Below are 25,923 nucleotides of genomic sequence, written 5' to 3'. Positions count from 1 at the left end.
CAAAGCAATTCTGCAAAACTTCATTGGGCCTGCACTGTCCCTCATAAGAAGAGACACATTTTTGTCCTGGCAGGTCCTTTGGGATTCCCCACGAATGTCAAACCACAATTCCAACAACACCATTGAATTTACATTTGGCAGATGCTACCTGATTGCATGAGCCACAAACTCGTGGAAATTCTCCACAATGTCCATAAAATTCCACTTACATTGACACATAGGCAAAGGCAAAACGTGGCCAGGGTTTGACCACAGAAACAGCTGCCTCAGCTATGGAACACAAAAGCCATTTAGCAGCTGTTTAATGCTCACACAAAGGTAAAAATGGTTTTAAAAAAGCTTTTAAAAAAGGTTTTCTTCAAGGTATGTTACATTCTGAAGAAGTCAGGAGCATAGTGTTAAAATATAGAAAGGAAAGAATGGACATTGTTCACATGAGGGAAAATCACTGAGATAAACCAACACTCTAAGCAGAACATGTTTGGTGGCTGCTTCACACTTTTGCAAGAGAAATGAGAGAATTGGCCTTCACTCCAAGCAGAAAATGAAGGTTTTTGAAATACTGCCATCCCCAAGAGACAGTCCTTGACCTGAACTCATGTCTGAGCTGCTGCTTGAGTCATAACTGAGGTAACCCCATGGATCCAGCAGGAATTACTCCCTGCCAGCTTGGGGGGGGTGTGTACAGATGTGGCACACCAACATCTGTGCCCTGCATTTCCATCACTTGGACAAATCACTGTATTTTGTTTCAATTTTGTACCTTTGGTGAGGCACAAGGAGATTCTGCTGGCACAAGAACACACACACAGGTGCCTGAAGATTTGCTCTGTTGACTGCTGTGCTCCTTCCACACATCACACGTGCAAACATAACAGAAACCATAGCAAGTTCTTTAACCCCAAATTATCAGCTCAAGTTTTCTGTCTGACAGTTTAAGAACAAAACCAGCAAGGAGCTGTCTGTACCTTCTCCACACGTTTCCACGGCATAAGACACAGCCTGTGAGAAACATCTCCAGCTAAACTGAAGGGTTTAAAAAGCAATAACTGGAAAGAACCTCCTGTGCCCAGAGCCTCAGGCTACACTTTAAAGGTTTTCTGTGCAATCAGGAAAACTTGCTGCTCCACCACAGCCTAATCAAAATTGTCAGCAGATGGGTTAGTGAGAATGACAACAAATACTGCAAGACTTAGTGGGAAAGACAAAAAATGCTGTAAGAGCTGGAAACACTGAGCCTCCAAGACGGGGATGGTAAGGAATACAGTAAGGCCCTTGGATGCCTCAGAGAAAAGGTGCTATCAATGTGCTTTTGCTGGAGTCTCACATTTACAGAAGGTAACCAAGGCAGCCCTAAGATTTAAGAACTGACAGTTTAAAAAAAGAAACCACGAAACAAGCAAAGAATGCAAGATCAGCTGGAACACAGTGATTATGGGAAGGAAAACACCACTCTGTCTTTTCCACCTGAAAAAAAAAGCAAGTGCCACACAAAATGCCTATAAATACAATGTATTTAATGTTTGCAGGGTAGGCAGATGCTCACTGGGAAAACAAGTGTGTCTGTACAAGGGATTTGTCATGATGAATCCTGCTGGGTTTTAGATGAATTACTGTGCCACCAGAGCCAACCTGCAGCCCTCCAGCCTGGAGCATCCTTTGGCCTGGCTGTGCCACTGACTCAGATCCCCCCTTGTCCTGCTTTGGGCTGAGAGTTAATTTTCCTCCTGGTCCAGTGCTGTGCTTTGTAGTTGTCATGTTGGTAACACTCTGATGTTTTAGTTGTTTTAAGTTTGTTCCTATGCCAAGTCAAGGACTTTTCAGTTTCCTGTGCTGTGCCAGAGAGCAGGAGCACAAGGAGCTGGGAGGGAGCAGAGCCAGGACAGCTGACCTGAACTGACCACAGGGATATTCCAGACCTCAGAACCTCCTGCTCAGCACATAAACTGGGGGAGTTGGCCATGGGGCAGGCATCAGTGCCTGGGGACTGACTGGACATTGGTGGTGAGCAATTGTATTATGCATTGCTCATTTTGTATATTGTGTTATCATTATTATTATTTTCCCTTCACTTCCTGGCCTACTAATCTGTCTCTATCTCAGCCCACTTTTTCCCTGGCTCCATTCCCCATCCCACTGAGGCTGAGGGGAGCAGTGAGCAGGCAGCTGTGGGTGCCAGCTGGGCTTAAACCACGACACTTCACACCAAACACTGAGTTACGGTACAAAACCCTCCCACGGGCTCCAAGGCACCCTTCAGAGCATATGTTCCAGAGAGATTCAAGGACACCAGCTATTTCTTTATCTGCAGAAGGTAAGATACAGCTGAGTAGTTCTCTCTTGGTTTGTATTGAAGTGTTGGAACAATTATAGACCTTAAGTCTTAGGAAACAGTAGGCAATTTTCTATTTTGAGACCCTGTAGAACACAGACAAGCATGTGAACTAAAGAAATGTTTTTAGAGGCTCAAGGATGTGCTGTCTCTTTTAGAGTAAGGCTCTAGGTTTGGAGAGCTGTTTGGGTGTTGCTACCACATAAAGAAAATCCCCTGAGCTCCCTGCACTGCTCCAGTGATAAAATCCCTGAATAACCAAATTCACACATAGCAGGGAAACAAGAGCACCCAACAGAGCAGCTGTCACATCACAGGACTCCTTGTGTTTGAATGAAAACAAGGGCCCTTAGTCATATGTGATGTAAAATTTTCCATCAGGTTTTCAGTTCTGATTTCAGGTTACTGAAGCAGCAGAAACACAATACCTTGGCATTACTCACCGAGTGGAACTCCACAATGAGCTTGGTAATACCGAGATTTTCGTGACTCCAGGCATGGAGCTGTACACCAGATTGCATCCCAGTGCACCTCCCACCAGATGATGCTGGCCTGATGAGTCCTACCCTCACTTCTTTAGTGAATAAAATCCAGGAAATTTGACTTTATACTGGATTGTTTTTCTGAATTTGCAGATCATAAAGTACAGCTGAGAATGTGCAGATTGCTGTCCTTGAAAAACACTGCCTGATGCTTTGTGTACACCCACACAGTGCCCCACCACCAATGACTGGGTTTTTCTGTAGTGCAGTGAAAGGATTTTTGAAGTTCATTTTGTGTGCCTGCAGTCAATTTGTGTGGTATGAGATTCTTTAAAGACTAAATCCATACTAACATAACAGCCATAAAAAGTTTTGGAAAGTGCAGTTAAAAGATAGATGTATGGGATGGGGATTAAATAAATCTATCTGGGTTTTTCTAAACCCGTAATTTGGAACTGTGTCAACAAACTGCATATTATTTTACATCAGTGGGAAAGAAAAGAGGAAGTGAAAGGGAGCCTTTCCTTTAAAAATTCCTATAAAATCATAAATGTCAAACATTGCAAAAGTTCAAATATCTGCTCCCCCAAAACAGGATATCCAGCCTGGGAAGTTTTTAATTACATGCTATATTGCCTGAAGAATTAATGTTTTGGCTTGGGCTGCAAGGAGCTGTCTCTGTAGTAGATTCACCTTCCTTGGACATTCTGCAAATGACATTTTATACAGAGAAAAGAAACTTGCAGATATAGCAGTAGAACAGGACAATGCAAAAACACTAATGGAAAGAACTGGGCAGGGAGAATAATCTCAGCATTTAAGAAGCTAACCCAAGTCACAGTGCCCTGTTTAAATGTACAGCACTGCATTTTGTTACAAAAGCACACTGGTCATCTCCCCATGTTCTGTATGCAAGAGCATGGAAAGCTTCAATCAATTAATTATAAATTAAAAGCGTAGGTCTGTGAACTGCTCCTCAATGTATTTCTCACTTATTTTTACATTTCCCTATGCCATGCAAGACTCACCACCACAATGGGAAGAACACTTAAAAAAAATCCCAATGCTGAAACAGTAAATTAAGTGTTTTTATGGAACAGGGAAAAGAGTTTTTTCTGATGGAAAACCAGCTGATGTCCATGACTTGAGATCTTTGTTTATGTTTTAGATAAAGGCTGAGGTCAGAGCAACACTGAGGAACAATGACCAGCCTGACAGCTGGTTTCTTAGGTTATGGGAAGGCTGTAACTAATCACTGAACATGTGTGTCAAATTAAGCAACGAGCACCAAAAAGAAAACTTCAAATGAAATATTTTCCCAGTTTTCTAATCTAATTCTGCTCATCTGATATGTAAAATACAGCTGTCCTTCAGTTGACTTCCTTTGTTCCAGGAACAGTTTAACAGTGAAACACATCATCCAGATAACTCTCTTTTGGGTATAGATGGAAGAACACCCAGCTCTCAAAACTTCCATCTCCTGGCTGACACAGCAACCTGATACAAATCTCACCTCTGATCCAAAAGCAAATCATCCTCTGCCTCCCTGGTGATAACAGAAGTGCCCATCTTCCCTCACGCAAGACTTCAGAGAAATTTCCGTGGTTTTCAGGTATTAGTCACTACAGAATCATTACAGAAAGCTGCATCATCAGCTCGACAGAAATGTAGGAGGGAGCAGCATTCAAAGATAAATCACTGTCCCCCCTCCAGGCTCTGTCAAGATAAGTTTAAGCCCTCCATCCCCTCCCACACCTGACATTCCTAACTCCAGTCACAGATTACTTGTACAGAGGAGGCACAAAGGTAACCTAGCAAAATCCTGAGCTGGAGGAGAACTGCAGAACACTTGGGGAGAGGAAGGGCTGCCTTCTGCTGGAAGGGCAGGGGGAGATGTAGGAGGCACCGGTGACAAATTGCTGGGGCTCAGGTTCTGAGGTGGGGACGCTCTGGTCACTCTGACCCAGCCTGACATCATCCCTGCCCGGCCCCATCCCACCCTGGCACACCAGGCACTCATGGAGGAGTAAGGAGCTGGTGTTTGCTCATCTGAAAGGATTCCTCCACTGGAAATGGGAAGGGGCATTTCCCTGAATCCCTGAAAGCTTTTCCCCCGAGTGCCTGCAGCAGCAGGGCTGTGGGATGCCACAAAGCCCCGGCTGAGGGATGGCGGGCACAGGCCCAGAGCCAGATCAGCTTCATGTCGAGGTGAGCTTTCTCATTTGTGAAATGAGTGGGGGGCCTGAAGAACCGCACACACCGCCACCGTGCCCAGTTTCCATGTAAAGGAGGAGATTAACTTTACCACCCAGAAACTTCTGTCCTCACAGGAGTCTGCAGGAACGCTCATGTTCTTGGCTTTGTAGTCTAGGATCTCATCCTAGTCGAGTCCCCTCAGCTTATGTCAGCTCTTGGAGGGAAGTCAGAAGATTCCTCTGGGTCTTCCTCGTTCTATGGTGCTGTTTTTATTCCTTCCTTTTAGTGTTACTCGTTGTCTTGGGACTTTTTTATCAGTCTGTGTGCGTCCCATGAGTCTCTGGTTTCTGTCGTTTACATAAAAGTCCTTATGTCCTCCTCAGGGCCCGGCTGAACGCGGTACAGCAGCTTGGGGCAGGGGTACAGTGTTGGCATGTGGGAGTGTAGGAGCAGTGGAGGCAGGGCCTGGCTGAACACAGAACAAGAAACACGGGGTACAGCAACTTGGGACAGAGCTACAAGGTAAGGGGTTTACAAACTGTAACATAGCTAACGATCTTCTAATTATTCTTAACACTTGCCTACAGACCCTTCCTCTGCCCCTCCCAGAGCAGCTTTCCCCTCTGAGCCAAGAGCTGTGCTTCTCTCTCCCGGCACCTCTCCTTCAGGGCAGCTTTTCCCGACATGGCTTCGTTCCCTTTCCAGCAGCAAAGGCTGCAGGCCTGGCAGTGAGGCCTGAACCCCTCCCTGTCACCTCAGTACAACCATCACACCTCCCTGAAAGGCTGCTAATGACCCACAGCTGTCATGGAAAACATGGTACAGGTCAGACCCAGAAACCCCCCAAATTCCTCTTTTCTTCCTCAGGACCTTGCTGCCACTGGCAGTAACAAAAGTGGGGTGGACCATAAGTACAAAAATACGGGAAAATATACAAACTCAAGAATACAGAAACATGCTGATGGCAATTATTATTGCTGCTGTAATTATTAAGCAGCAATTAACAAGAAAGGCAGCTTAATTCCATGTTCCTGGACCAGCTGTCACGCATTTGCAAAAGAATTATAAATTATGTCTTTGATAAGTTTCCCTTATTTGTAGACAGCTCTATGCCAAACACATCCCAGGTCAGCAATTGTCATCTGATTGTGAGAGTTTGATTTGGGGAATCAGTCTCCAGGGAATTGTGTCTTAGCAACACTGGAAATTGCAATTCTGGAGAGCACCCGAGTGCCATTTTCCTTCCAGTACTTCTGAACATGAATTATCTCCAGATAATTTCCAAGGTAATTCAGGAGACCCTGATGTTCAAGATCATTAAATTCAGATGAGCTGAGATTGTCCCACAATCCTAAATCTACTCTGTGCAATCTTAAACCTACTTGGGGTAAATCCTTTGGATTAAGAACATTGGCTTTGATGCTGTAAACCTGTGGTTAATTTAAGCTTATGAATAATTTCATTAAATTCAGCCTTTTTTTGGTACATTTGCAGAAATGCTGCTGCGTGCACAGGTTTGTTATGAAAGGCACATTTGCTGTGTGCTGCACATTGGAAAACAAAAGGGAAATGTGGCAGCAGGGGAGTGTGGCCCTTTTTAATGAGGGGATCAGAAACAGCTCCCAGGTGTTTGACCTTCAGTGTTCAGCTGACAATGTGGTTCACTTACATGAATGGTTTAAAATCATCTGCATGCCTGTGTTTTGGAATGACAGTCTGGTTTTTCTCCTTGGCTAAAGGAGAAATGCTAAACTCCACACTTTTGCATTCTGACCTCTACATTCTTGGGAATAACTAAATTCACTGCTGTGTTTTCCCAGGATCTTGCTCCAGCCCTCACTGCCTGTTCAGCAGTGACAGAAACACAGGGCTGCCCAAAGCAGAGTAAAGCCTGCTGTTTTATTTATTGGGACTCCAAAGGGAATCCCTCAAGCATGCAAAGACTCAAAAGGGGGAGGAAAGGTTGCTTAAAATAACAATCTTATTTTAAACATGGATTAGAGACTGCCCTGCCTTTCCTCACAGTGCAGCAAGTGAATGCAGTGAGGAGACTGAGCTCCCACATACTTTGGGAATGCAGTCACAGGGGTTAAGAGGCACAAAATCTAAACAAAATCACCCAAGAAATACATGAATGGATTAACAAATAGATGTTTAAGTTAGAATGAGGCCTCCATCAGGGCCTTGCCCTGGTGTTTTGAGGACTGATGAGGACCTGCACACCTCCCATGTATAACATTCTCTTTCTGCTCTCTCCTTCTTAGGAGCTGTTCTGCATCCGTGGAGTTGAAAGGGTTTATGGCTCATAAAAAGAACTGACAAGCTGTATTTCATGAGGATTGTAAGTCCAAACACAAGTGTTTGTAGCTGCATTGCCATGGTAACAGCAAAAAAATGGGTTATCATTTTCTCAGAGGTTGCTGTCCGTTCTTCCATAGACTATCTGGCATAAAAGGGTTTATTGCTTTTCACCAGTGCAGTGCTGCAGAAATATTTTTAGCTCCACTAATTCAATTTCATATTCAAATCAATCTGAAAATGAGTTGCCTTCCAGTCTGCCAAAGGATGTCAGGCAAAGCTTTCACTGATTTGGTTTTGCTTTGGCTTGTGATGATAGAATGATTACACCATGTAACAACGTGGAAATGTGTCCCAAAGTTCTAGAATTCCATTATTTCATTATTTCATTTCAATTTCATTATTACTCATTTGAATTTGATATAAAATGTTGTTCTTTGGGGAATTGTGGAGACTTGCACTATCTCTTCAGAGGTCTGAATAATAACAAAATTACACATTCAAAAGTATCTCAAAGCAGATTGAGAAAATTGCATATAGAAGTCCTGCAATATTGCAGAAGACAAGCATAAATTATTATGTTTTACATACATAATTGATGCAGAGTATTTAGGTATTAATTTACAAATCCAGTAAAATAGAAACCAGTTAACTTCAGAGTCATAACTCCTCTGCTTACTGATGCACAGAATGAGCCAAGCCCAGCATTTCTCCATTCCCAGATGCCTTCTGTGGCCAGCAGACCACATCTCAACATTTTGGATAAAATAAACAGCTTAAGAAGCCTATTCTGGCACAAGCCCTTGGCACAGCCTCCATCACAGCTGCTCTGGGAGCAGACCCTGCACTGTGGGAGATGCCAGAGCTCTGCTGTCCCCAGCTTCGTTCTGAGGCCTTCTGCTGCCTCTCTAAAAACAACTGAAAAAAAACATTAAGTTCTTTTGATAAGATCAAACCCAGGGCTGCTAACACCAGAGACAAGGTTGGTTCATGCTCAGTACAGGGCACTGCCCTGAGTAGATGATTTCTGCAGGGCAGTTTCATTTCTATGCCTGCTTATTCTGAACTGCAACTTCCTGCAGCTGCCAGCAAAATTTTAATGCTGTTTCTGAGGGACCCTTTGTCCTTGAGACTTAAACATTCTAATATTTTTCTATTTTTTTTTTAAACTTAGAATATTTCCATTTACATTAATGTTTTAGCCATGAATCCAGGTTCAGTGGCAAAGTAGAGAGGTCCATTACAGTTTGAAGGGGAGCTCCCTCAGAGCTTTAATTTTTTTCCCATTGATCCAGCTGAAAATATTTATGTGGCACCAGAGAGTTAGTGACAAAGAAAGACAGGCAAAGGTAAGGAAAAATACAAGGAACAGTCTGAAGTTGTAGCATGACTTCTTCAAGTACTGCTCAGAACATCTGAGTACAGAGAGGATTTTGTTAATATCGATTAAGGAAACTTCACATTTGTGAAACAACAGGATCCTGAAAGATAAGGCCAGGAAAACAATCTTCTGCTTGCTAATAACTCCTTGTCTTACAGCACTTGGATTTCTGTCCCTGCCACCCTAATGCTCACCAGAACAGAGAGCCCTGCAGCATTTCTGGGCAGTGGGGAATTGCAATTATCTCACCCTACAAAGGGAAGGACACAAGGCAGAGTCACTCACCCGAATTCCTACAGGCAGCCAGCTCACCCTGTCCAGTGCCCTACCCACTCAACTCCTCCCTGGAGGAGCAAGCTCATGACACCAGTGGCAGAAAACAGATCCACTTCCCAGTACAGAGTTAAGAAAGGGATTTGCCCTTCATCTATAAACCAGGTGATTTCTCACATATAACTCAGATTTTTAATTTTGATTTGATTTGGAGCATTAACTCTGTTTAGGTTTTTATAAGAGTACTGCATTCCTTTATACTTCTTTCATAATTATTTTCATGGGATTATATGTCATGATATTTCACTATGTAATTTGTCACAATTCCCCCAAAATACCAGGGATACCAACTTTAATTTGCCTGGAAACAGAATGAAAGCCCCAGCCTCTAGCCCAGTGAGGACAGAAACATGTTCTGGATTAATGGTGCAGCCCAGAGCCCTCTGAGGAAAAGGAGAGCACAGAAAGCTGTTTGTGCACTCCTGCTGCAGCACAGGTGTGGCAGCAACACTAAATCTGGATTTAAATACTGTTTCATGTCCTCCTAAACTTGATCCCAGAATTAATCAGCCCATAACAAGCATTATTAAGCAAAAATATTGAGCCAATGTTGAGCTGGGTAGACACACAGCACAGATATTACTGTCCAAACCATCTTGTCTTAGATTTTCTGATGTCCTTACTATGATGCTCCTGTCCCAGTTTCCCAAAGGAATCTAAGGGCAAAGAGTTTAGTGATGTTTCAGAGATGCAGGAACATATGGTCCTGGATATTTATAGAAAGAGCCCTGGGACTTCCATGCATGAGGAAAGCCTGCAAGCTGCCATCTGGGACTCTGGAGTGATTTTCTGTCAGTGCAGTGGCCAAAGGCTCCGAGCCCTGATGGACATCAGTGGCCAGTGGTGTCCCCCAGGGGTCTGGGCTGGCCCAGAGCTCTTTGATGTCTGCAGCAGTGACACAGACAGAGCCATCAGGCCACCCTCAGCACATCTGCAGGTGACACCAAGATGAGGGTGCAGGGACACCCCTGAGGGCTTTTAGATTTTTCTCTGGAATCTGTGAAACTGAGAATGGTGTGTGCAACGAAGTCCTGATTGAGGATCTCTATTAACAAACTCTCATTTTTGAACACTCACAGTGTCATTTGACATGGGATCAATGCTTGTCAGAGAAATTTATAAATAGAAAGTAATTTGAGCTCTGTCCTTGTAGTCCAGCTCATGTGAGAAACTCTGAGCTCCTGGACAAGACTGACTACTCAGCTTGTTTTGGTGAGGCACCACTTCCAGAGCAGAGAGGCTCCCAAGTTTAGAGCATCTACCAGCACAGCCCACATGGAGTAGCTAAGAGTGAATTTTTATGCCTCCCTGTAACTAAAGACACAATTGACAGAGGCAAAAAAGGAGGAATTTTAATTTTTTTTTCTTTTTTAAACACACTAGCTGTCCCCTATTGTATTCTCCTCTCCTATTCTTGTTTCCATTCCTTCTGCTAATATAGCACTAGGCTTTGAGCAAACTATTAAAAAAAACAAATTATTGTAAAGTTTTATATAACACAAGGGTTTTCAAATGTATAAATATAAAACACCATCTGCCTGTGCAGCTCAACACAGAACTCTTTAACAGTTTAAACCCCTTTCACATCCTTACAATTTTTCCAAAGTCAGATGAATACTGTATATATTTACACTGCAGATCACAACAGAGTTTTATACAAATGGAATTATTCATGCCAAATTTTAGTAAAATTTAAAAAGAACATTTTAAACATATAACTTTTTTTTTTCATAATTTTGAGCTGTATCAGCATGAGTTTCATGTTCTTGCTGGGAGCACGGACAGGCTGCTGTACAGTGACCCCCTTGAGGTGCTGATAATGGGATGGATGGGAATGACAATCTGCCAGCAGCCATCCAGGACTTTTATCAGGCAGCACTCAAGGAGCACAGCCAAATGTGAGAATGGTTCTTAAGCAGTAACTCAGGCTGTGAAATCAGGATGGGCCAGCCACAACTCTGAGAAGGAGCAATAATTTACTTAGGACTCAGCTGCACAGTTTTTGCTTTAGTGAGAATCTTCCCTTAGAAGTGGCTAAATGAGAGAAATCAATGCATCCCATTTGTTTTTTGCACAGGACTTGGAAGAGCACTCAAAGTTTTATTGATTTTGATCTACAAGAGACATGATCACCCATAAAGTAACAAAAAACCCTTGAGGAAAAGCTCAAAGATCAGCAGTGGGGATAATACTTATTAAAAAATATGAAAGACCTCATTAATTAATTGGAGATGAATCTACAATACCTGAATATTCACTATTTATTTCTCATGTCTGTTTCTTTTAACATCTTGTTTCATTTATATTTCTACAAGGCAACTCATTATCACATTCTTTATAAAATATATATTACAAAAACTCTCAAACCACTCTAAACAACTTCTTTTTGCTGAGTAGTGATCAAAGAATATACATCATTAAAACAACCTTTTTACCTGCTGTATTTATGTTTGGGTTTTATAATTTGGTCTCAGCTCAGTGTTCCTGTGTGCAGGAAGTGAGATCATCACAGTGAAAGCAGAGAATATTAATGACTCAAAGACTAATAGGCTAATTGCTTATGGGATACTGAGCCAGAAGCCTCAGGTATCAAATGGCTTTTCATTTAATAGTGGCAGAGACAGAATGATAAGCAGGGAGATTGGAGAGATAGCAATGCAGGATGACAATGTGGGTGCCAGGGCTATGTCTCCTCCTTGCTCAGCAGCAGCCCTGGCCAGTGGCTCTGAGCCCAGCAGGTTCTGCAGTGCCTGGAGGAATAAATTCTCACTCCAGATCCCTGCTCTGGGCACCACGGTGGCTCCCAGCAATGCAGGGACACAGCACTGCTGCAGCTGACACAGGCATTTCCACAGGAACCTGCTAAACATTTGCTAAATACGTAAATGAATACAGAAATACATAAATCATGGCAGTCAGGAAGTGACCACCCTGGCACACACCACTCCTTTTTACACGGAGTATCCACATACACAGACAGTTTCACAGTTACAGACAATTTTACAATTAACACTGCACTGACTGAACCAATCACTCAAACTTTGTTATCTCAACTTTCTTGAAATCAGGTCTAGAACAGATCTTGAATCAAAAGAGCAGATTCTTTCTTGTCAAACTTACAACATCACAGACCCTGCAGTAGACAGCACAGTTAAAGAACCTCTGCTTCTGCAAAAAGTATTTCCTTTGGGTCAACAAGTTCACCTGTGTTTCCTCACTGGTTCTTAGCAGCTCTTGTAATGTTTTCCTTAAAGAGGTGGAGGTAAAAGCTCTCCCACATTCTCACAAAGGGCTGCTCTTTGCTGCTGTTAGTGAGCTCCTGCCCTGCAGTGCCTGTGAGCAGTGTGCTGGTGACCAGGAGATGCTCTCTGCTGCAAAGGCTTCTCAGATACATCTCCTACAGTAGTTATCACTGCAGCCATGGGCTTGTCTCCTGTCTGTTCTGTACATGCAGCAAGCCCAGACACATTGTTGAACGATCCAATAAACTGGGAAAGACATGGGGACTCAAATTTATAATGTATTTATCAACCCTGGACAACAAACCAATATTTTAATGAGCTAATAGGCACATGGCCAATGCATGGGTGGTTAACCCACCTGTGGTTGCACAGAGGCACAGTCTGGGGCTGGAGGGACTGGAAATACATTCATAGGTCTTCTTTTGCACCTTTAAACATGTATTTGAGTAATTCTGGGACTAGCAGTCCATATGTTTGCTGCTTTGGGAGTTGTGTGAGCTGTCAGTGCAGGTGTGCAGATCTACCTGCTCTTGCCTGTATTTAATGTACAGTCAAAAATCTGTTTGTACAGATTGTGCACCCAGTAGTGACTGGATGAGTTACACCATGGAACATCATCTCTGTTAAAAACATCAGGGAGAAGTCTCTCAGACCATGACATTATTCTAAGTCCAACATCCACACAGAGACAGATTTACACACAAATTGTAAAGGGGAGAAGGGGAAAAAATTGTCATTTGTTTTTAGAACATCTGCATTTCAATCAATTCACATTTCTACACTGCTTGTGGGAGTTAAAGCTTTATTAAAGTTCCTGTTTTCAGAAGATTTTAGCAGCATGAGCATGGGCACACTAACTTGAATATCTACACACCTGTATGTACTTGACAAAATACCAGGTGCATCTTGAGGCTTTTACTGCAGGTCAGAGTTTTATCCTGCACACCCAGGTTTGACAAGTTCTCCTTTCCATTGATTTCTGAAGACATGGCCTGCTCAGGTTAGAAAAATGCTCTGAAAATTAAAAGCAGCTTCAGTAAGACTGACAGCTCCTTCACAATCTCAGTATTTCTCAGTTGTTTTTAGAAGAGCCTGTGAGGGCTCAAGGCCAAGATAAACACAGCTCAAAGCAGAGCAGTGGCTCCAAGCACCCCTGATAAGTATCTGACCCGTTAAGATGTTGTCAGGCTTATTATAGAAGGTGCAGTGTTTGATCTCAGAGGGGCCAGATTAACACAGCAGACGTGGAAAGTTTGCTGTGACAGGCAGCTGTGGCAGGAGTGCTGACACCCCCGAGGGCTCTCCCTGCAGTGGCCCATGCTGCTCATGGACTTGCCAGCTCGGGCACTTCTCCACGTAGACAGCTGTGACACAGGGAAAGGGTAGACCTGATTTTGTTCCCACTGAAGTCAGTGATGAAATCTTCACTCATTCCACTGGGAGAAGAATCAGACTGGTTGTAGTCTGATGTCCCAGATGAGTTCAGAGCTGGAAATCTGATTGCACTGGCACAAACCTTGCCCTGTGTGAGACAGGAGACTCATTTCTGTCAGCAGCCACTGACAGCAAGTGTGGGCACAGCAGCTGAAGCTCATATCCAAGTTCATTCACTCTCATTTCATGGTTCATTCCACCTTCATTTGATGGTGGAACCTTCAAAAGTGTAAATGACCCCAGACTGTGAGACCTGGTCTGCAAAGGTGCCACAGGGTTCTAGCCAGGGACAAAATAATTTAAAGCTCATGAACCAATGGGCTAAAATTTGTTCACATGAAGAGGTTATGAATAAATCCACTAAGCTTGAATTCAGCCAGTAGCTGTTTGTGTACTTGGTTACAAAGACTTAGAGAATATGTCATGATAGACTTAGAGAACATGTTGTGATACATAAAAAGCTGGAAGTTACACTTGCATTGCAAAGTTGGTATTTTTAGATGGGATAATTCATAGGTCAAAGTGCCTAGCAGAAGAGATTTACCAGTTTAAACTAATTTCTACATTTAAACCTCTGGGCTAGATAGTAAATTCCAGTATAAAAATAATACAAAGTGCCATAAAAAACTCCAATCCAGAGTAACTGTGTGCTTTGTAGAGTCTGGGTTTCTCTTGGAATTGAAAACAGATTTTCACTGTGTTTTTAGCTCAGACATTAGACTAATTCAGCTAATAAATACTAGAATAGTGGCAGCTCCTAATACAAACTGTAGAACTAGAAATGCTATTTCAAACAGTGGATCCATGAAAAAACAATAGAAATACCTTCATGATAAATTTTTTAATTACATTTTTATCCAATCAGCTCTGTCCATAATTTGCTCTTACTGTGGTACCATAGACAAGGGAGGTGTTATTAGGTCTAAAGTGCCTGAATATGGTGGCAGCTGACAAACTAAGTTATTATTCCCAGATATTTACCAGCCTGTGGACTGATCTTGTATAGCACTCCAGCCTTTTTGTAGCATAAGATCTAATAAGAGTTATTTAGAAGCAGTTCAGTCTGGCCTCTAAACCCGAACATCTTCTCTTCTGAAGATTTAAGGTAATCAGGGTTTGTGAAAATGACTTAATGACCCTTCTGGACCCTGCTTTCACTGTTATAAATGTGTTTTTTCCCTGTGTGTAGGGCAAGGAACACAAGACTTTCTAAGGAGAAAAAAACCCCCAAACCCAGCAATAAAAAATCCACAAAAATAAAAAACTCTGGAGAAAAGACACTTTAGCCCTCATTCCACACAATTTACTGTACTGGTATTTCTGCTTGATCAGGGTGAATCAAACACCAGAACTGAGGAGATCCTTACAATGTAGAGACAAGGACTGGATGAAGCTCCAGGCTGGAACTCTGATTTACCAACAGTCCTTATTAAATGCCTATGTATCACTAAGAGTCTGCTGGAATCACAGCCAGCCATGATCCCTCTCCATGGAGCTGAATCAGTGTTAAAATAAAAAGAACAGAACCAAACAAAACAAAAATCCTTCAGTTTGTTGTAATCTAGTTTCCAGGTAACTCCACTTTTCTGTGGAACCCAGACTGTTCCCTCTTTTCCTGCCTGGAAAAGAGCACAATGTGATATAAAGCTACAAAAGGAAAAAGGGAGATGAAAATATTTATTCTTTTTTAAATTAAAATTAAATTACCTCCTTCCTAAAATATAGCCTTAAGCTCCTGGAAATTAGTGTTTAGTTCTTCCTCTACTTTAATCTGGCAATTTGGCTGTAATTGAAGTGACAAGTGATGCTGCAGAATAAGTAAACAAATGGGTCACTGCACTTGTTAAAATAACCTGAATTATTTCTGCAGCCATCCCCACGAGTAGATGGGGCTGTGAATACCTGGCCTTGCACCCCTGGTGAAACCTCTGCCCCTGGCTGGAATCCTGCAGGGTGAGGGATAAGAACTGAGCCCTGGAGATTCATTTTCCTTTGGATTTAAGTGGCAATGACAGAATTCATTAAACCACAGTGTCTATTCTGTCCTGGGACCACATGAGTCACTAATAAAAGCAGTGAAAAAAAGAGATTATCTTTTAGTAATTGTGTGATGCAGTCCATCCTTATTGGTTTATTTCTGTGTAAACCAGCCTTGCCTTGCTGCTGACGTCAGTGAAAGGGTAAAACCTGGGATTTTTGGTGTCATCACTGAAAGTGCTAATGCTGCTAAGCAGCCAGCCAGGTAAATGATAACATCCTGTCAGTGAGGTCAGCTGGAACAGGCTGTCTTTAGTCCCTGCATGTCACCTTCAAGGAAATTTTAGCTTCTGACAAAAGTGGAATTAGGTAAAAGAGAATATTCAGACCCAAGTACCCGGCACGTTCTCAGTCAATAACTTAATAAGCACAGGCTGGCAGCTATCAAGTATCAATTTTAGTACAAACTGTTCAAAAGACAAGGTGTTTGTTAGTTCAGAACTGAGCTTTCAAATGGTTTGTTTAAATCCAAAAAGTTAAAATAGTGTTTTATCCAATTTGCAGATTATAAAAGTACGGAGTTAGGTGCCACCAACTAAAAAGACATTTTGTCCTTGACATGTAACACAATCTATTGAATCTCAGCAGATGCCAGGAAATACTCTGCAGCAGAATATGACAATATTATATCCAGGGGACGTGGTTTTAATTATGAATATCCATTTTTATCCAGTGGTTCTGCTGCCTCAGGAGACAGTGCTTTTCAAATACCTTAAAAATGAGAGTAACCTGTTTTCCACATGTTTCTCCAGACCTTAATATCTCTGTTCAGATGCCTCTCCTGGCTGCCTTCCTCCCCTGGGTCTCTCACAGGATGGGGAGCAGGAAAGTACCAGCTCTCAGTCCCACTCCACACAAGGATGTGGGGAAAGCCCTGCTGGAGCTCTCCATCAGATTGTGTTTTCATGCACTGGAAACTTGGAATCCCAAGGGGCTTCACATATTCCCAGGGAGAAATATGGGGTCAGAGCCTGAAAGCTTAGAAACAAAGGGAAAAGACTGAAATGCTTTAACAAAAAAACACACCAGCACACTTATAAATAACATACCAGTGGCCCATGAAGTGCTAGGTTTGAGTCAAATTCCTGAATGGAGTTTGAATGGAGTTTAGATAGTTAGATCCCAAGGTCAGAGGAAGAAATCCATAGCACTCTTCTAAACCAAACTAAATTAAATTGCTCTTACCCTCCAGAGTGCTTAATTACTCTCATTTCAATGAGCTTGGCTCAGGTTGCTGAAGTGTAGAATTTGAAGGGTAAATTCATAACTTCCCAAGAAAAAAACAGTCAGTTTTCTCTCTCTCTGGTCAACATATCAGTCACATTTCTGTAGAAAAGGTTCCAAAGGGGAAAAGCATTTAGATCATCCTGCCACTGAAAGCTGCAGAGAGGAATTCCTGTCTCTGGATGACAGTGGAGGGTGGCAAGCAGCAAAAAAGGATGAGCTGAGGTCTCACAGTGCCTGGGACAGAGACCCCCAGCACCACACTGCCTGTCCTGAATTCTCCACCCATCACTGCTATCTTGTGAGATTGCAGACATTATTTTAAAAGGGGGCACACAGGAACACAAGTGTTCATGTATTTGCTATTAAAACTAGGGATAAGGTTCCCAGCCTGTGGCAGAGGGGTAAGAATTAGATAAACCTTTAAGGTCCCTTCCAAGACAAGCCATTCTGTTCTTCTGTGTTTCTGTGTAACTGCCATTAAAACTGTGCCTAAACTAACTGGGCTAAACAGTGATTGTTTCCCACTTCATAAATCACATCAAGCCAGAGATGATTACAGCTAACCCCAAATACAGTCCCTCAGCAGAGACCCAAGTGCAGAGCAGGGAAATGCTTCAGAGCATGCATGAGTTTGTATGAGCTGGCTTTACACAGCAGCCCTTAAAGAGTGAGAGTGATTATATTGCCATAACCTCATTTGGCATCTCTGAGACAAATGCTGACTTTGTTTCAGTGTTTGGTAAGCCAAAATTATTCTGCTCTGTCTCTACAATTTCACTGTGGTTTGTGCACTGCCTTGATGCCAAGCCAGACATGTCTGAAGGTAAATCACCACATCCAAGACAGCTGGAAATTTAAGTGTCCATTCAGATTTCTCTGAATACCACAATCAGAATTGTGGTATTCAGAGAAATTGTCCTTACTGCTTCTGATTTGGATCCTTCATTTGTAGCCAGTTTTTCTTAGTTGGGAGATACTCGTCCAATTACTATACTGTTTTTTTGTTCTCCTTCAGAATAATATTTATCTGAGGAGGACACAGGCTAGGTAGAGGGAATTAAGGTTTTTAACTTAATTTGAAGGTTTTAATGCTTGTGATAGCTGAACAAAAGTACTAAAAACACTGAATTATTAAAAGCATAAACAGCATCCAGAATTGAAGAAGAGGAGCCCAAGGAGAAAACAGGACCATAACCTTGACTCTTCTCTGTAACTATTCTGCTCATTTTTGCCCTTTGGGGATTGAGGACAGCCCTACCTACTACACTCAGCTGGTGAATTTCATGTTCTTTCCTTTGGAATGAGAGAAACATCATTAAATGTCAGTCTTTTGAATTCTTGGAGCTATTGTGATAAAAATGCGTCTTCCCATTAATGATTTTCTTCTATCTTAATTACCACAGAGGCCACATGCCAAACCCTCCACAGGCTCACAGCTGAGCAGGGGAGGGCAATGCCCAACTTCAGGATGCTCTGGCAGCTGTGCCCTGGCCAGAGGCAGGAAAAGGAGATTGCCACCTGCACTGAAACCTGGAGCTGTGACATGTGGATGTCTTGAGCAGTGATGCTAAAAGTGTAACTTGTGGTCCTTAAAACCCAATGAAGTACATGGGACAGCTGAAGCAGAGGTTTCTCTTGTTCCATGCATAACAACGTGGGCTAGGAACAGGTTTATCAATACCAGCAACAGCACTGCTGCATGTTCATTAATATTTCTAGTCAAAGCTATGTATCTATCCCATAAACTCATGGAAAGTTTCAGCTTTGTAGCAAGGGGCAGAGAAATAAAATCATGAAGAATGTTTTGGATTTGGCAGTAAAGGCTGTTCTGGCAAGAACTGAAATGTGAGAATTTTATTCATAGCTGTAGCTGGGATCATTGATGTATTATTTACTCTTCCTTAGACCCTTATTTGCACACCTTGCTGTCCAATGATTAGAATAGCCAAAATCAATAAGGCAAGCTATTGGAGGAACAATTTTATTCAAAAGGACTTGTGGACTTTGTTTCCTTAATGATGCTGGGGAAGTTGTCAAATCCACACAAGAGACTGAGCTGTTCCCAGTAACACCTGGATGCTGCCAGCTGAGGAAAGAGGATGGAAAAGATGTTGATGCTCTGAAAACATTTATCACACTCATGGTCAGCCTTAAAGGCTGCAGGTTTTTGATAGCATAGCACATTTCCTTTTCTATATTTCCTTTTTTATACAGAACCTCAAGTGAAAGTAAGAGTGAAAAGGTTGGCCATGCTGTAAAAGCACAAATCTGGAATTCTGATTAGAACTCAGGCAGTATCTAAGGTAGATGCTTTGGGACCCTGCCAGCAAGCACACAGGCACTAATGAGCTAATGCTTGATTTCTTTCAAAGCACAATCTACAACTCAAATTCCCTTCTATTTGCCTTGGTAATGTGTGCCCAAACAACATTAACACAAGAACATAGATTCTTTTCAGAGTAGATAAATCACTGGTTAATAGGAACTGAATGCAGGGGAGCACCATATAGAGGAACTTAAAGAAATCTAGATTTTTCTTTTCTGCCAATCCAGCAGTACAACTTTTCATGTAACTTACCACATCTGTATCCTATGTCAGACTTAAAGTTTATTAGCACTGATATTTCTTTTCCTGGACTTCTTAGTACAGATTCTTCCTTTTCAAGCTCCTTAATTCAACTTCCTCCCATCTAAGACACTGATTTGCATTTTCCACCTTTTCAAATATCTGGACATCTAAATTCCAGATAAAAGAGGTGGGCATCCCTCCAACCCAGCACAGCTCTCTTCTGTGATTCAGCTGTTGTAGCCCTTTACAGTCATTCTCCAATGTAAAAAATGTCAAGAATTGTAAAAGCTGTTTCATATGCAGGCAGTAATTTTTCAAAGTGCAAGATTGTTTTAAAGGATGTATTACACACAATTGTCCAGCTTCCAACACCCTGATATACAGATTGCAAAATTATTTCAAGAGCTAGGACATTTAAAAAATCAAACTAAAGAACATTATAAGGGAGCATACATGGGAAACTCCTGTGATTCTCTTTTTTTGAGGGCAACATAAAGAGGTTTCTGACCTCTAATTTCTGTCCTTAGATGAAATTATCAAAATTGATAGATCATTATTGCCTAATTTGAGGTCCATTTTCCATAAAAGTCTTCCTTTGTGGGTTATTTACTCCTGGAAAGGCAGGATACCTGCACACATTTAGATCAGTGGAGAGCATTCTGTGGCACTGTGGGGACTGCAAGGATTATTAGAAACCTTTGGTGTGGCTGTTTATTCCTGCAAAAATCTATTCCTGAATACAACAGAGAAAATGTACTGTAAGCTACTACATCCATGTGGCAAAAAGAATTTTCTTTCATACAAAACAAGTGTTCTTTGGTAGCCCTTTCTTTTGTTTTCAAATTAAGTTTGCTGTTTAACTGAGAAAGAGCTCCTTCATGCCCCAGCATTGTATCATGAGAAGCAGTAGGAATGCACACAAGGAAAAGCTGAACTGCTCTTGCTGGTTTTGAGGATTTAGCAGCAATTCCCTGATTCCAAAGCACATTCCTGGCAGCTGGGACAGCTGCACCTTGGAAATGTCTCTGTTCTGTGAGTCGAGGTGGTGACAGCCACATAATCCAGATTGTCACCGAGTGTGACAAACATCAAAACTTCAGTGTGACTTCTCCTCCCCAAAAGCTGCTTCACAGTCAGGTGGGGCTGGGAAGAGCTGAGAGAAGTGCCAGGCTGTGTGTGAGGACCAGGCTCCAGCCCCAAGCTCCAGCCATGCCCAGCTCTGGGAGCTGCTTCTCCTCTGATTCCCACACAGTGACATCACCAACCAGTTTACCTTAAAAACCCCACAAGTAAGTTGGACAGGAATGCTTCTTTTCAGCCTCTGAATCACATTTAGCTGTGGCAGCAGATGGGGAATCTACTCATGCCATTGTGAATGAAAGAACCATCTGTGGGAGCGAGTGCTGTGAGTTAAAACTCGTCTGTGTCCCACCAGGCTGCTGTGAGCTGCCCAGGGGGAGCGAGGCTGGCTCTCAACCCACCCCAGGCAGGCTCAGCTGCTGACTGCTAAAGCACTGACAGCATGCAGCCAAGAGGGGAAGGTCAACAAGAGGACTGTGACCACATTTCTTTATAGACAATTGCAGTGGGAATCAAATGGGATGATTCATTCCTGAATATAAATAGTGTCAAGCACTCCAAAAGCCCGGTCCTGAACAGTTTCAAAATCAGGACTGGAAGGAGCTGAGCTCTGCATTCCCAGGAAGTCTCCAAGGGTGCACTCACAACTTTGGGTGTTGGCAGCAGGATTAGGCACATTGGCCTAACAGATTTTGGGTTGTGGCTTTTGCTAATCCAAAACTTTCTTTGTTTGAAAGATCAATCGCAGTCTGAGATTCAAAGGGAAGCAATACACTGCTTCTTCCATCATTTGTTCATGTTGGCAAACAAGAAGAATTTGTGGCTAGGTTTGGATCCCTTTTTTATCCATTATCATTGGAAGAGATTTCCTAGACATCCTGAGCTTTCCAATGTCCAGATTCCAAACCAAAAGAAACTGGTTTCCCACTCCATTCCCTAAAAGCTGAGGACTATTTAGATATATGCTTATATATTTATTTAAAAACCTAATGTAAATTACATTTGTAATTCAAGAAATACTAATGTGAACTACAGACACTGCTTGAATCATATGGAATCCATGGACTCACATGGCAGAGACTTCTCTTGTAGTCCTCTGATCATCATTTCTCTGCCCTTATTTCTACTTTCTGATTTAATAAAGTTGGGGAGTGTGGGAGGCTAGCATTATGCATACTTCTTTAAATGAAGTTGAATCAGTGCAACACTAAAAGTCATTATATTGCTCCTGCTTCAAAATCTGTTTCCAGACATCTCATGACATCACCTGGGACATGAGTCATATAGACATTGTAAGAGTTCTTTTTAGCAATGTTGGAATGACACAGCAGTGTCTGCACTTTGAGCTGCTGCTTCTAAATCTCTGCTTACAAAATATCAGAGAATAAAAACCATAGATTGTGTGTGTACAAGTAAGGTTTTATTCCCGTGGGCTTGGTATTCTGCAAAAAGACTACTGCAGTATTTTTCTTGCAGTTTTAAGTAATTAAAGAACAGTTGAACATCTTGCTCTGTAAAGACACTAAAGGAGTCTCTAGGAAATGCCCTGGTGGAGTGCAGGATCAGTAGAGTTCCTGGGACTCTCTTGGCCAGAGTGGATGGCAGGGGTGGAAGAAGCTCATGTTGATCCCTTCCCTGGTGATTGGTCACATCAGGATCTCACCACTACTGCAGTTACAGGTAGAAATCCTACACAAACACTACACTGAGCAGCTTTGCTCTGTGTGCACCTTTCAGAGAGAAGTGGGCAAATTCAGTATTTGTCTCTATTATCTATAATGCATGTGAGGGCTGGGCTGGGATATTCACAGGACACTTTGCTGATTTGGCAAATTCTATTCCCTTATTTTCCCTGGTTAATCTGCACCTGTAAGCATGTAGGGCACCACCAGACTCATCATCAGAATTGTGCATTTTTACTTGAAAATCTCTCCATCTGTGAAATAAGAGTGTTCTTCACAGTGAATATTTCAGTAGTCTGTACAATTTGCCTACTCATCCTGAACTTCCCAATGTCCAGACTCCAAACCAAAAGAAACTGGTTTTCCACTTCATTCCCTGAAAACTGAGGACTATTTAGATGCTTATACATTCATTTAAAAACCCAAACAAGCAAACCCAAACAAAACCCCAGACATGTTATTCAGAGAATTGTATGTTATAGCCCTGCCTCCCTGGCAGCTTTATGTTAAGGTTGCTCCATGAATTCTCACTGATGCTGTTTTTGCAGCCTTGCTTAGAGCTGTTCTCCATGCCAAAGCACAGTTTTTGGAGAAGTAATTTTGTTAATCTGACAACGTGCCATGGAAGCTCTCTGCCACCTTGTCCCAAAACAAAAACTCCAGCATCTCCACTGCTGCTGAGCATTTGTTAAGTCACCTGCAACTTCAGCAGGATCCAGACAGTAAATTGTTTTCTTGTTGTTCCTGTCATGCCACCTATAATGCAGGAAATAACTGAAAGGAATAACTCTTGTCCAAGACCTTCTCTTACACCTCAGTCTGGATTAAGTGTGTTCAATGTCCCAGCACTACACCATTGTAATTATCTGTTCATATAATTTATTTTCATTTAAAAACACATTTTAATAATGAAAACTCATTAAAGAATTTATCTACATAATATTTCCATTAGTAAGCTTTTGTTCTGTACTATAGACTCAAGTACATGCAGTGATAACTGGGTGGAAAAACAGCTCAAGTGTATTTAGGAGAAACTGGGGGCATAATGTCAAGAGTTTCCAGTGGTGGTATCCACCTGCAGAGAGGGACTGCAGAAGACAAATGAGTTCCTAAGCAAGCAGGAGGGAAGGAGAAGTTTGTCTCTTCTATAAGAGATGAAAACACAAAACTAGGATATATATGCTGTTAAAAATGAGTCAACATAAATAGTAAATCTTGTTTGACAGACTTAATGAAATTTATTTAAGGGCAAGTGCAGAGGACACAGGAGGCTGACCAAGGAGGAAATAACAGAATCCACATTCAGGAAAAGACAGCTCACGTTTTGCAGCTTTGTGGACTATCCAGTGGAGGTAACAACAGGACAATACTGAGAAAATAACACTGAAATATGAAAAAGGAATAATGGCAGGAGTCTGGAATGGGCCCTCATCTGAACCTGCACTGCAGCACTTTTCAGCATTTGTATCACATCAGCCTAAGGAAAACAGCCTTCAATTTATCCTGCACACTGACCTTTGCCTCTGGCCTTGAAGGGCCAATTTGTTGTACCTGCTATTAAAGAAGTCATGGCATCTTAAAATAGAATTAAGAACAGATTGCCAACATGCTTTTTTTCCCTGCTGTTGTCAGTGACCTACAAGATCCATTTATAAATACTGCTCACTAGTTTCTCCAGGCCCTTACTCACCCGAGTGGAAAGGCCAAGGACTGTTTCTGCTGCAGCACAGATGAAGAAAATTATTTCCACCCAGAGAAGAGGGCAGTGACCTGTTTTGCTCTTATATAGCCAACTGGTGTCTGTGCAGAGCTTCCTTGATTGTCCTTGATTAAGATCTCAAATCTGTTTCCAGGAAGGGTAGGATTAAAATGCAAAATCAAGAAGGGCAGCTGGATAAATTAATTTGAGTTTGAAGCTTGAGCGTATGGTGCTACCAAGGCACAACAACCATTCAGGGCAGATTGAGTGTTATCCATCTAAAATGTTATTTCCTACATTATTTCTGTGTTCTCTTTTCCTCATTTCCAGGATATTGATGATGGGGGTCTGGTTTCCCCACTTGTGGGACAGTTTGGAATGTACCAGCCATGGAGTCCACTCTCCCTGATGGCCTCAGCATCTTCAAGGGCTCAAATCCAGAGGAACCTTCCTGTGATACCTCTGGCACTGACACCATCTCCCTGCTCAGGAGATCTAGAGCTCCTCTTGGAATGTATTTTCTTCTTCAGATGAGGTGTTCTGGCCCTGTTTGCAACTGCAGAAAACCAGAACCAATCTCTTTTTGGTTGTGCTGAGCTCCCACCTCAGACTGGGCACCTTCCCTCTGTGAGGGTGTAAAATGCCAGAAACAAAGCCCCCCTTCAGCTCCTGTGCCCCTGCTTGCCCCACATGGAACTGTGCAGGATGGAACCCACGCCTTCTCTCGGGTCCCTGAGCTCTCAATGCCTCCCTGAAAAATCAGCCCAGCAACCAGCAAGGACCACAGGAAGAAAACCAGCATGACCAAGGAGTCATCCAGTCCTAGGGCAGCGCAGGTTGATGGAACTTGAGGGACAATTCAATCTCCATTCTTTGGTTTGCTGCTCCCAGCTAGAGCAGGAGCCTGTCTGTGAGAGCTGCCTTCAGGGCCACCGCTCCTTTTATCAGCTGGGCCACTGCACCCGATGCCACCTGCTTGTGACAAACCTGACACGAGGAAGTTCTGCCCTGGGCCTTGCCTGGCACTGCTCTGCAGTGACCAGCAGTCCTGGTGCTGCATATCCATGGATAAGGACACCAATGTGAATGCAGAACGTGGACAAAGCCCACGGTAATGACTCAGGGCCTGCTCCTCAGTAAGGACACATTAGCTGTAGGAACCACTTTTGTTGTGAAATTCCATTATTCCATGAGATTTCTTTTGCAGTAAGGTCCTGATCCCAGCTTCTGCACAAAGTGGAAACAGATGAAGCTGCAGGATGGTCTGATACACATTTTGCCTGTTTAATGAGCTTGGGATTTTTAATAGCTAATGCACTGCAGTGTGTTTTGGCTGAGTCCCTAAGATGTTTCAAAGCCCAATTATCTCCTACAAGGTCAGTAGGCACTTATTCTTAAGGGCCCATGAGTCAATATATGTTTGCATTCTATGCTCCCTTTGATGTTTTAATGTTTGTTATAAAAATTGCCACAGTGATTCATTTGCATGTATTTCTTCTTTGTTTGGAAGGGAATCGCTTGGAGTGGCTATTTTAAGGGTTGTTAAGTGGAACAACCTAAGTGTGAACACTCTGAAAAGATAAATGGAAACATTTAATATTTATGCTCTGCTATTCTACTGTGTCTCAGTCACGTAAAATCAGATCACTATCCTCCAGCTCTTGTTTTAAAAAGATAGCACTAAAAAGAAAATGTAGCAATAATTGACTTGTTAAAACAAATGTGATAAACAATTCAAAGGCACAATTCTATCACATTTGCAATGCTGAAAGTGTGCTGAAACCATGCTGAAATAAAGAAATATAAAAGAAAAGACTCTTCTATTCTCAGGCAACTATTTTACAGTGAGGCTGCTCAGCCATAGCTGCATCCAATGTGATTTTGAGCTGCATCAGCCCCTTGCTCCTGCTCCCAGTACAACCTGAACTACA

The 25,923-nt window shown here is 42.4% G+C and overlaps 1 long non-coding RNA gene across 1 annotated transcript; it reads left to right on the top strand.

The window, feature by feature from the left end:
* Window positions 1–5,397: 5,397 nt before the first annotated feature.
* On the top strand, window positions 5,398–25,286 carry LOC107209982. The gene is made up of 3 exons (XR_004499106.1): window positions 5,398–5,532; window positions 7,275–7,351; window positions 24,323–25,286. It is a non-coding gene; the product is annotated as an uncharacterized LOC107209982 (long non-coding RNA).
* The last annotated feature ends 637 nt before the right edge of the window (window positions 25,287–25,923 follow it).

This window comes from Parus major, chromosome 11 (assembly GCF_001522545.3).
Source record: "Parus major isolate Abel chromosome 11, Parus_major1.1, whole genome shotgun sequence".
Lineage (NCBI taxonomy): Eukaryota > Metazoa > Chordata > Aves > Passeriformes > Paridae > Parus > Parus major.
The sequence above is the reverse complement of the archived record's forward strand: the minus strand, read 5'-3'. Positions and strand labels throughout refer to the sequence as shown.